Raw genomic sequence first — 12,220 nt, 5'->3', positions numbered from 1 at the left:
TCCTGTAAGGGACGAACATGTAATCCGTGAGGAGCAACAAGCCGTTGCAGTGCTGCTTCACGCTGTAGTTCCAATGGTCCCAAGAGAGGCGCCGGTAGACAGGCACGTTGGCGGCGTCGCGCGACGATGGCGGGCCAAACAAGGCGAAACCGGGGTCATATCCTTTGTAGCCGGCGAAGACGCCGGCGAACTCACGCGGGAAGAGGAGGGTTTGGGCATCGACGATGTCACGCCACTCGCGGCAGACGCAGCTGGACATGGCGAGGGCGCGGACGGGGAGGCGGCGGAGGATGTCGAGGAGGGTGTCGTAGGGGAGGCAGAGGCCGGCGTTGGCGTGCTCTGCGTCCATCGTAGAAACTTGCCTCGGCGCAGCAGGTAGGCAGGTGTAGGAGGCGGCGAGGGCGCTAACGGAGGAAGCTGGATCTGGCGATTGTAACCGTAGGTGGATCTGCCTTGTGTACTGCGTTGATCTTTTTTGTGCGATCGAGAACTAAACGAATCTTGGGAGACGTTCATGACTCGGCCACTAGGCCCAATCGAACTCTTTGTAAACTTATCAGGGACTAGCAACTTCATAACCTGACCACCAGATCGGATCCCCAGCACGGTTGAAGGGGGGCGTGGCTCCTCTACAGTTCTTCAATTACTGTACCGGTACAGTAATTGAGATATCTGACGTCCATTTAGATCTAACGGGGCTCAGTAGTAACCATAATCAGCAGCGTTTTGTGGTGGAAAAAGAAACTGGACACCAAATTAGGAACAAATTTCCTATGTTTAAGGAGGCGTGGAGGTACTTGGCGCCAATTTAATTACACGAGGACTGTAAACTGGCGCCAAAAAGAGGGAGCGGTCATCTACTGGAGATTGAGGATCGCAGTATGGGGATCTTTGGTTCCGCCTCCAGGTGAGGCCTAGCGCCGGCAGCAATACAGGGCCCTTCCTCGACGACTCACCGGCAGTAGCTTCACACAGCGTCCTTCCTCGACGCCTTGCCACCAGCAACGACACAACACCCTTCCTTGACGCCCGCAGTGACACGGCGCCCATCCTCAACGCCTTGCCGCCGGCAGCGACATAGCACCCTTCCTTGAATCTGCGCTTCCCTTGTCGTCTGATGTCTTCGGCCACCTCCCCCTCCTCCTGCCCAAGGTATCAGTTATAGATTGCAAATTCAGATCATGATTCTAGGTAATCTGGATGAGTTAAATTTACTTTCACTCTAGGTAATCCGTACATAGGCGTTGATGGCTAGTTTTAATATGCAAACCACATGTACATTTTAAAAGACATACTTTCTTTGTGATATTAACATTCTAATACATCAATGCAATTTGTTACCAAATATTTATGTACTGTACTTGCACAATTAAATTGAGGTACACATGTTTTGAACAGGAAAAATATGATACCTAGCTGGATGCCTCAGATTGGAATGAAATTTAAATGTACAACAGAGGCTTTGGATTTTTGGAGCTGGCATACTCTGTAGTCATGCTTTAAAAGTCCTTGATGTGATGAATATTAAGTCACTTCCAGAACGATATATATTGAAGCGATGGACTCGAGAAGTTCGTAGTGGTTCTATTGAGGATAGACATGGAAATATTATTTTGGAGGACCCTAGGTCTGAAGATAGCCACCGCTTGAAGTTTCTCATTAAAAAAATTATGGGTATAGCTTCTCGAGCAGCTAAATCCGAAGAATCTAGCACACTGTTAGATAATGCTCTCGATGACTTCAGCAAGCGAGTTGACGAAAAAACTCCCAGCAGTATGTGCAATGTTGAAGCTACACTTGAACAACCAGATGACCACTTGCAGAGTGCATGCCTAAAGAAAAAGGAACCTCAGAAAAAAAGTTCAAGGCGGAAGAAAACTTGGCTTGACAAGCAGCGTCCGCGTAAAAAGAAAAAGAAAACATCTGATGAAGTACCAGAGGAAGAATTTGGTTATGTAAGTTACTTACCCACATACGCATATTTCAGATGTTAACTAAAATTCTTCAATTTAGATTAATGTTTTGTAAACTTATTTGATTAGAGAGAGGGGAAGAAATGTCAGCTGTACAAGACTCAATTCCTCCTGAGCCAACGACTAGAACATATGAGTATGGATTTGAGCAATATGGATCGATCCCGAGCTTCACTCAGCTGCTCATGGTATTCAATTTAACATGTCTAAATCAGATAGTCATTTTGTACTATTGGGCTAATCAATTATTTCTGTATTTAATCTGTAGGACCCTAGCATGAGGAAAAACATAGCTGATGATACTTGGAACTTTGGGAACAACACATATTTTAGTGGCTGGCCACATTAGCTTCATACATACTGAAATAAGTTCTGCAATTGAGTGTGTGATTTTCTGCTATGTAAAGATCTCATTTCAGTACCAAACTATATACTTATTCTGAGATACAAATGCTTACTTCATAATCTGTTGCTTCACTTTTTGGGCTAGCTAGAAATCAATACAGAGGTCATGCTGGTAGGAAGATCCAGAGGAAGCGGTTACTGAATGTGCTCTGTGCGAGTTAGTTTGTGGCTGGTGCTTCTCAAATTTGAGTTAGTTTGTGGCTGGTTCTTCTCAAATTTCTCTTCGATTGATTTAGCTAAGGGCACTAGCACTACTCGTGTGGTGTATCTGTTCTTCCTTTGCCCTAAACTTCACTACTAGCACTATCACTGAAACACATATATGGCCATATGGGGTACACTGTAATCATTATTCAGAAAACCCCAAGGTATAGTGCACGGACCATCCACACAGCTCGTATGTAAATCAAAGCTCTATATGCAGGTCCAGCTTATAAATCCAGTTAGTCTCTTCCAGCATCGGCTTGAAAAAAATTAAAAAGCTCATGAGAGCAGCAAAGGAAGATAGAAATTCACCTGATTCAACAACTTGTAGTCCGTCGGCGAGCCCCCTTGCGGATGGATGGAGGCAGCGGACGGCTGCAATATCCGGGTCTGCCGCGCTCAAGCTGGGTCTGGCACGCTCGAGCTGGAAAAAATGGCTGCACCACCGCGAGATCTGCCGCCTCCAAGTACGCGCTGCCGCGCTCGAGCCGGTATGGCGGACAACGGGGTAGAACTGCTGATCTACGCGCAAGAACGAAAGAGGGCTGGGAGGGACGAGGGAGCGGTGAACGAAGGCTCCCAACGCCTATATGCTGATTTTCTTTCTGGGACTAAACCCCGACCTAAATTTTACTCAAACTTCGAATGTCAGGTAATCACGCCACAGACCGGCTAACTAAAGTTCCTAGTATTCCACGGCGACAAAACAGATGAACTACTAACTGGTCATGGCCATTCATGTCAGAAAGAGGTACCGAGTTAGTATATTACATCGATAATTATTCTCATTAAGAATTTACGTGGCACAGTGACACTGAACCCCAAATCATCCAGTGGCAAACCGGAATTCTGGTAGGCCTAAATCTTATATCCGTCCCTGTTCATAACAGAGGAATTTATGATAGGAGCATAGGAGTGTCATCTAAAAATATACACATCCAACCAGAGACAGTAATTTAGGGGCACGTTCAATGGCAAGACGCTTGCATCTTATTAATTATCAGGAGTAACTAGACAAGAAAAACAACCAAGGCCGTTATTATGCAATTGGCAAGCCGTAGATGCCCCATGCATCCAAAACTTGTCCTACCGAGGGAGCACTCTTCTCCAAATCTTTCCTCATATATATATTCTGAATCATTCAAAATACAATTCACAGACACATCATCATCATCAGTAGTGAGACAAAGTTCGAAAAGAGGGAGATTTTTTCGATAAAGGATGCTTTATTACTTTTTGTGAAAGCAATTACATCCAGCCTCTGCATAACCAGGATGCACACAGCCGTTATTGAGTCTTAAGTTCAAAAGAAGATGCCAAACTAAAAAACTAGGCGAAATACATATCGGAACGATGAATCATATAACGCCTAAGGTGTGGATGGGGCTTCAATCCGTAGACTATGCTGCCACCCATGTAGGGAAAAAGTATCCCTCGCCGTAGCCTCCAATCGTGTACAGACCTCCGTAAATAGGTCTCGGTTCTCCATACGCTGAAGAGGTAACCACGAACGAAGAATCCCTGTACATCTGTAGATGACCGGTCGTGTCGAGGTTCTTCTCCGCCTTGCGTCTCATAGCCCGCTGCATGACGTCCTCGTCTGTAGCCCCCGATCCATCCTCCGCAAGAGCATGCCGCCCGCTCCTTCTCACCATCGGTCGAACGACAGGAGGAGGAGGAGAAGGCTGCTGCAAAGAAGGGATCGGCGACGGTGAAGACGACCGCGACGCCGAGGCAGTCGTAGCGGAAGAAAGGCTCGGCGCCCCAGGGGGAGGTGTCGGTGAAGCCCCCTGAACCGACTCCACCCGCGGCGAACCTCTGTCCAGAGGCGGCAGCGGCGAAGACGAGAGCTCCTCCTCCGCCCGCGAGGGCGGAACCGACGCCCCGAGCAGACCATCCACCCGAGGTGGCATCGCCTCTGTCTCAGGCATCGTCTCCACAGGGTCCTCGAAAGGCCGGCTCTGCAGCGAGTCGGGCCTCGCCACGACCAAGCGCTGTGTAGCCAACGAAGCGCCAACACCTGTGCGCTGCTGCGGCTGGTCTCGCGGCGACAGCTGCGGCGCGGACACCTGGGTGTGTAGCGACCCGGCCTCCTGGTCGAGCTGCGTCGATGCAGCCTGGGCAAGCTGCGACAAGGCGACCTGGGCAGTCTGCGACGTGGCTGCCTGGCCATGCAGCGCCGTGGTCACCCGAGCGGGCTGCTCTGTGGCCGCCCGGTCCTGCTGCTCCGAGGCCGCCCGGTCCTGCTGCGTCGAGGCCGCCTGGGCGTGTCGCGTCGAAGCCGCGGAAGCCTCCTGTGCAAGTGGCGCCAAGACCTCCTGGACATGCAGCGGCATGGCCACCTGGGTGTGCGTCGGTACCGTCTGAGTCGGGGAAGAAGACGGAACCGGCACACCCTGCGGCGAGCACTGCGACGTAGACGAAGCAGCAGAAGAAGTCGACGTAGACGTAGCAGCTGGACGAGTGCGACCCTGCATAAAAGACCGTACTCTAGACGGAGAAGGCGAGCGAGTGACCACCGGCGGCGAGGCTACAAGGTGCGGAGACTCCATCCTCGCACGCTCCACAATCTGGCGCCCTCTGACCGTCACCGGTGAGTGGTTAAATGGCGTCAGAGCCACCTGCGTCATCGGCACCGCTGAAGCACCCTGTGGCATATAGAAGTTCCATGAAAGTGTACTTTACATCTTTAACCGAAATAAATAAATCAAGAGCATATATTCTTCATCATATTTGTACTTCCAAGTGGAACCTGCTATTAGGGTTGACTAAGGGCATGGATGTTCTAAAACTGCAACATGGTGGGAGGTATGGTGCTTCTAAGATGACTTGAGTGCTTCTCTGGACGGGAGATCATCGACATAACAAGGACGGTAGGGGAATGTAAGGTGAATTTCTCTAGCTTGTTGATGATGATTATAAGGGTACACGTAACCTAGATATTGCATTCTTGATGTGTGGAGATGATACGCCACCACTATATCCCTGAATTTGAGAAGGAGCACGTCCTTGTACGGATGAAATCCGACGATAGTGCAGCCCCATCCCCAAACATCTTCTTCTCCAAGTATGACACTATCTAAGTCAATGAAGTTGTGTCCGTCCGAGTTCCATGAGTAGTCGGAACCATCGCTACTCGACAATTCTTCATCCTCATCATCGCCATTGCTATCTTGCTCTTCCTCATCTTCACCTTGTGTGTCATCATCATTATATTGTTCTGCCTCCACGTCACCTTGTGTCTCATCATCATTATAATATTTTTGCTCATCTTTCTCTCGTGCCTTGTCATGGTTATCTTCTTCCTCTACCTCTTCCTCTTTCTCTTTCTCTTTCTCTTCCTCTTCCTCTCCTTCCTCATCCTCGACACTCTCAGTCCCATCATCGCAACCATCATTGCTTCCCTCGTCGGTATAATCGTCGACTTCCTCTCCTTCCTCATCAAATAGGCTAATTAAGTCTTTGCTGCTAACGACAACCGCCCATTGCTTTCTTGGTTGCACACTCGGTTCTTCCCTCACATAATTCATCTTGTGATCACGCTCCTTTAAGTTGGCCTCGTGCGCCAGTGTCCATTCTAACCGGTCACCGGCCAATTCCGTGAGCTCCCATACTTCAAGCTGGAAATCGTTGATCATCACATAGCGAATCCCTCTCTCGTAGCTTGCCAAGTAGCTCGTCGGCAGTTGCAATTGATACACTGTCTCGCGTTCGGAAGGTTGCCGTGGGAGCTGAATCATGTTGTACGTCCTCTCCGAGCAATGCAAGATCATGAGGACGCCACTATGGCAGTGCACGTAGAGCGACCCATGCCAGTACTCGGCCGACCACCACGTCTTCTCGTCCTTAGCACGTGGTGCAGTCACCACGTCGTAGAAATGTCCTGAGCCAACGTGCCGTGGCATGAACTCGCGGCTCTCCCACTGGTCTGTCGTTGAAGAGAACACAAACACTTGGACAACCTTTCGTTTGGTGCGTGACAACTGATGTTGCTCTTCTTCTTCGTGTTGTTGCTTTTTAGGAAAGAAGAACACCTCATGATGCCGGGACACGGCCGGGTCGAAGGCGAGGAACATACCCTCCACGCCGCTCCACCAGGGCGTGGGCGGACATGGCAGGCGAGCATACCGCGACGTAGCAGGGTTGCACACGTAGGGATTTACCGAAGGTCTATGTCCAGTGAAGAGCAACAAGCCGTTGCAGTGCTGCTTCACGCAGTATTCCCAACTGTCCCAAGAGAGACGTCGGTAGGCAGGCTCGTCGGCGTCGCGCGACGCCGGCGGGCCGAATAAGCCGAACCGGGGGTCATATCCCTTGTAGGCGGCGAAGATGCCGGGGAACTCGCGCGGGAAGACGTGCGGCAAGAGGAGGGCGTGGGCGTCGATGATGCCAAGCCACGCACGGCAGACGCATCTGGACGCGGCGAGGGCGGAGCCGGGGAGGCGGCGGAGGATGTCCAGGTGGAGGTCGTAGGGGAGGAAGATTCCGTTGTTGGCGTCCATTGCGCCGGTTCGCACGCAGAAACTTGCAATCTTGTAGGCAATCTTGGATACAAGAAAAATAGTACTCGTATGTGGCGATCGTGATCGTCGCGCGTATATCGGCTGGACTGTTCAGCTTGCGGGACAAGGTAAAATGCAGAGCAAAACCTAACGGACTCGAGAAATTCTCGGCAACTACGGCTCGGACTTTTCGGAAATCACTGCATATTTTGGGAAACTATATGGTTCAGAGCTCTCGTAAATACAATGTAACTGTGAACGGTAGGCTTCCATGACCGCAAGATATATGAGCTGATTCAATGCAGATAACTAGTGTATCTATTCAAACCCGTAATGCCAAGAAACAACATAATGTCATTGGTCCAGTGGCAGAACTAAAATTCCCCAAAATAAATAGCTTAGATTTAAATACGAATTTAAATAAATCTGCGATGCTTAGATTTTGCTTGGCTCTAGAGTTTTAGTGGGCGCCATCTTGAGAAAGGTGAAGCAGGTGGTAGATTTTTTAGATTAGTTCGGCATGAAAAAATTTATGTGCGCGAACTATGATCATGATCCATCTAGACAAATAAGTTTGTCGTCCTCGAGGCATGTGGTATGTTCTAACAACATGATAAATACGCATATTTTCGTATGTCATTATTTGTTTAACGGTCTTATTTTTGTTGCAGTGTCCCCCGCCTCTGTGCAAGTGGTTTCATTGGATTGACACGGATTAGATGGATTGGGCATGGTTTGACATTGAGGAACGACATCGCCGTGCATGGAGCAACTTCTTCCAGGAGGATCGGTGTTGTGGATATACTTCATATGTGTACCATCAACATTGCCTAGATCCGACAAGTCTGGGTGGCCCACAGATGGTGGTGGTGGCATATGACTCACCAGGCGGCGTAGTTGTTGTTGATCAAGATGAAAGATGTCCAGCCCAGGAACAAGGAGCCGGATCCAGGCCGATCTGCTCCAGGAGTCGGATCCAGCAAGGCCCATGGAGGTATCCGCATCCAGTACGAAGGATTAGGTATAGGCGGATCCTTGACATGCACGGCAATATAATATTTCGTAGTTACGCAACTTGTATTCCAGCTAGGACTCTCCGTGTAACCCTAGATCATGTCTATGGGATCTGATAAGGGGTTGCTCGATCTTCTCAGTAAGCACGGTGGTGGTGATGAACACACGATGAACACAGCGGAGATAACACGATGAGGAGGTGGAGGTAACTTGTATGACGCCGACAAAGTCTCTCGATTGATTCCTGTCGCCAATGCAACAACTCTCAACCCTGCAAGATATTCGCAACTCCACAAATTTGCGCACGTAACCGCCGACCACGAAGTGGTAAATTGTAATCTTCTAATCCTCAATGGAACAACAGATCACACAAACTTTCAGTAGCAAAACACCAGATCGATGCGAATTGGTGTATATATTCAATAGAGTTGCAAAGCAATCAACTATGAACTAGGGTTTATCTTAAACGTGGTCTAAACCTATTATGGGGGCGTCCTGGGCACTTATATATGGGTTCAGGACGACCACAAGTCGAGAAAATACAATAATAATCGATCCAGATCAGGATCTGGTCGAGACTGACTCGGACACAGCCGGCCTAGGGGCCGGTCAACCGGGCCAGGAACCGGGCGGTCCGGTTTGGACCGGGCCAGGGACAGGGCTGTGACCGGGCAAAGGGGCGGGGCTCTCAGTATACCCACCCGGTTGGCACCGGTGCAGGAGCCGGCAGGCGCTGGGCTCATCCGGCGTGGGAGCCGGTTGGAACGGGCATGGGGTCGGGCCGGCCGGCGTGGTGGCCGATCGCGTCGGGCGTAGTGCCGGCCTTGACTTCGTCTTCCTCCCTCGCGCAAGCCTCCCCTCTGCTCCCTCGCGCGTCCATGAGGTGTCTTCATGTATAGCACCATGTCTAGCTATTCTCCTCCTCCTCGTGTGATGCTTCCTTTATCTTCGTACCTGATCATACACAAGTCAAAGGATTTAGGTAGTATACAGTTCTCATCAATCAAAGTATCGTTTAAGAACATGTTCACATGTTGTTTTAGTAGCTTCGCACGAGCTCTTGTCATAGGTCCAATTCTGACTTCATTGGACTTGAGCTTCACAGCAACATCTTCTTCATCTTGCAATGACGGAGGTAGTGTTTTCGTAGGGATGTCCTCATCATCTCCCCCCCTTCAAAAGGCGTCGACCTCGATGCTCCAAGGTCTTCTCCGTCATATGGTGTCAAATCAGCCACATTTAAAGAATTATTGACACCAAAATCATCAGTTGGAAGATCTGTAGCATATGCATTGTCATTGATCATGGCAAGTACTTTGTAAGGACCAGCACCACGAGGAAGCAACTTGGACTTCCGTAGCTTCGGGAACCTTTCCTTGAGAAAATGAACCCATACCATATCACCAGGTTTGAACAACATCTCCTTGCGTTGTTCATCCTTGCAGCATTGTTCTTGCCTTTCTTCTCAATCAGCTCTTTTGTCTTCTCATGCATCTTCCGTACAAAATCTGCCCTCTTTGATGCCTCCATATTGACTCTTTCATGTATGGGTAGAGGCAACAAGTCAAGTGGAGTAATGGGTTTGAAACCATACACCATCTCAAACGGAGACAGCTCTGTGGTAGAATGCACCACCCTGTTGTAAGCAAACTCCACATGTGGCAAACAATCTCCCCAGTCCTTCAAGTTCTTCTTGATCATGGATCTCAACAGTTGTGACAATGTTCTGTTCAACACCTTAGTTTGACCATCAGTTTGAGGATGACAAGTAGTGCTAAAAAGTAAATTCGTCCCCAGGTTTCCCAAAAGTGTCTTCCAGAAGTAGCTCATAAACTTCACGTCGGGATCAGAAAGAATAATCTTCGGGACTCCATGTAGACGTACAATCTCCCTGAAAAATAGGTTAGCAATATGCGACGCATCGTCGCTCTTGTGGCATGTAATAAAATGTGACATCTAAGAATATCTATCCACTACCATAAATATAGAATCATGTCCTCTTTTAGTACGCGGCAAACCCAACACACAATCCATACTAATATCTTCCCATGGTTTAGTAGGTGCCGATAAAGCACTATACAAACCGTGAGGCTTCAACTTGGACTTGGACTTGTTGCAAGTAATGCATCTCTTCACATACCTGTCCACATCTTTGGCTAATAAAAGTGATCAGCGAGCATGAGTAGCGTCTTCTCACGCCCAAAGTGACCCATCAAACCTCCAACATGCGATTCTTGCAATAAGAGCAAACGCACAGACGATTCTGGAACACATAGTTTTTTAGCTCTAAACAAGAACCCATCATGTATGTGATATTTCTCCCATGCCTTACCAATAGCAAACAAGGGATATAGTTCAGCAAAATCATGATCAGTGACATACAAATCAGATAGTACTTCTAATCCATAATATCTTTTCCCTTCTTATGCTTAATAATATATGGAAAAGACTCAATGAACTCAACCCACTTAGCAAGACGACTATGCAATGTAGATTGAGCTTTCAGATATTTTAAAGCTTCATGATCAGAATGTATGATAAATTCTTTTGGTCACAAATAATGTTGCCAAACCGCAAGCAACAATGCAGAAGTTAACAATCGGTTCAGTTCATCAAAAGCATGATCTTGGGCGACGCCCCACTCAAATGCAACATCCTTTTTAGTCAATTCATTCAAAGGTGCAACAATAGTACTAAAATTGGGCACAAAACATCGATAAAACCCAGCAAGACCATGAAAACTTCTTACATGACTCACATTCCCGGGAGTAGGCCAATTTTGAATTGCTTCAATCTTCGATGAATCTACTTCTACTCCATGCTTAGAGACAACATAACCAGAAATATGACCTTATCTTTGCAAAATGTGCACTTCTCAAGATTACCAAAGAGTTGATTATCACGCAACACTTGCAAAACATGTCGAATATGCATAGTATGATCAGATTCATTGCGGCTGTAAATTAATATGTCATCAAAGTACACAACCACAAACTTGCCAATAAAATCACGCAAAACATGGTTCATCAATCTCATGAAAGTACTAGGTGCATTAGTTAATCCAAAAGGCATCACTAACCACTCATACAAACCAAATTTTGTTTTAATGGTTGTTTTCCATTCATCCCCCTCTTTCATCCTAATTTGATGATAACCACTACGCAAATCAATTTTAGAGAAAACAACAGCACCACACAGTTCATCTAGCATATCCTCTAAGCGGGGAATAGGATGACGATATCGAATAGTAATGTTGTTTATCGCTCTACAATCGACACATATGAGCCATGTACCATCTTTCTTAGGAACTAAATTAATAGGAACAACACAAGGACTAAGACTTATGCGGATATAACCTTTGTCGAGTAGCGCTTGTACTTGTTTCTAAATTTCCTTCATCTCTTCGGGGTTCGTCCTATATGGCGCCCTGTTGGGAAGCGAAGCGTCGGGATCAAGTCTATTTGATGCTCAATACCACGCAATGGTGGCAATCCTGTGGGCACCTCCTCCGGAAACACATCGCTGTCTGCAAAACATGTGAAACACCAAGAGAAATAGGGTCATGTCGTTACAAACCAAAAACTCACCCTTGTACATGAGCACAAGAGTGGATGTAGGATCCTCACTAAATTCTCTCATATCCTCTCTAGTGGCTAATAGCAATAAAGAATTCACTCTCTCACTTTTCGTTATATCACTCACGGCATTACAATTCTCTTGCCTATCTATGGATGCATCCTCCAAATTCACTTCAACTTTCTGACGAGATTCACTGACAATTTTGAAAGATCGAGATGTTGCCTAGAGGGGGGGTGAATAGGCAATTAAAAACTCTTACGGATTTGTCTTGTAAGAATGCGGAATTAAACTATCGTTTAGTTTACAAGCACAAACCCTAAATATGCTAAGCTCAACTAAGTGTAACAATATCAACTAGAGCTAAGCAAGATAGGCACAAGATATATGTAGCACAAGTGATAGCAAGATATATGTACTTCAAGCACGATGGCTATCACAAGGAAAGAGTGCTCGGTATAGAAATAACCGAGGCACGTGGAGAAGAGGATGTATTCCCGTGTTCCCTTCCTTTGCAAGAAGGTACGTCACGTTTGGAGGAGTGGA

Source organism: Lolium rigidum, chromosome 6 (genome assembly GCF_022539505.1).
Source record: "Lolium rigidum isolate FL_2022 chromosome 6, APGP_CSIRO_Lrig_0.1, whole genome shotgun sequence".
NCBI lineage: Eukaryota > Viridiplantae > Streptophyta > Magnoliopsida > Poales > Poaceae > Lolium > Lolium rigidum.
The sequence above is the reverse complement of the archived record's forward strand: the minus strand, read 5'-3'. Positions refer to the sequence as shown.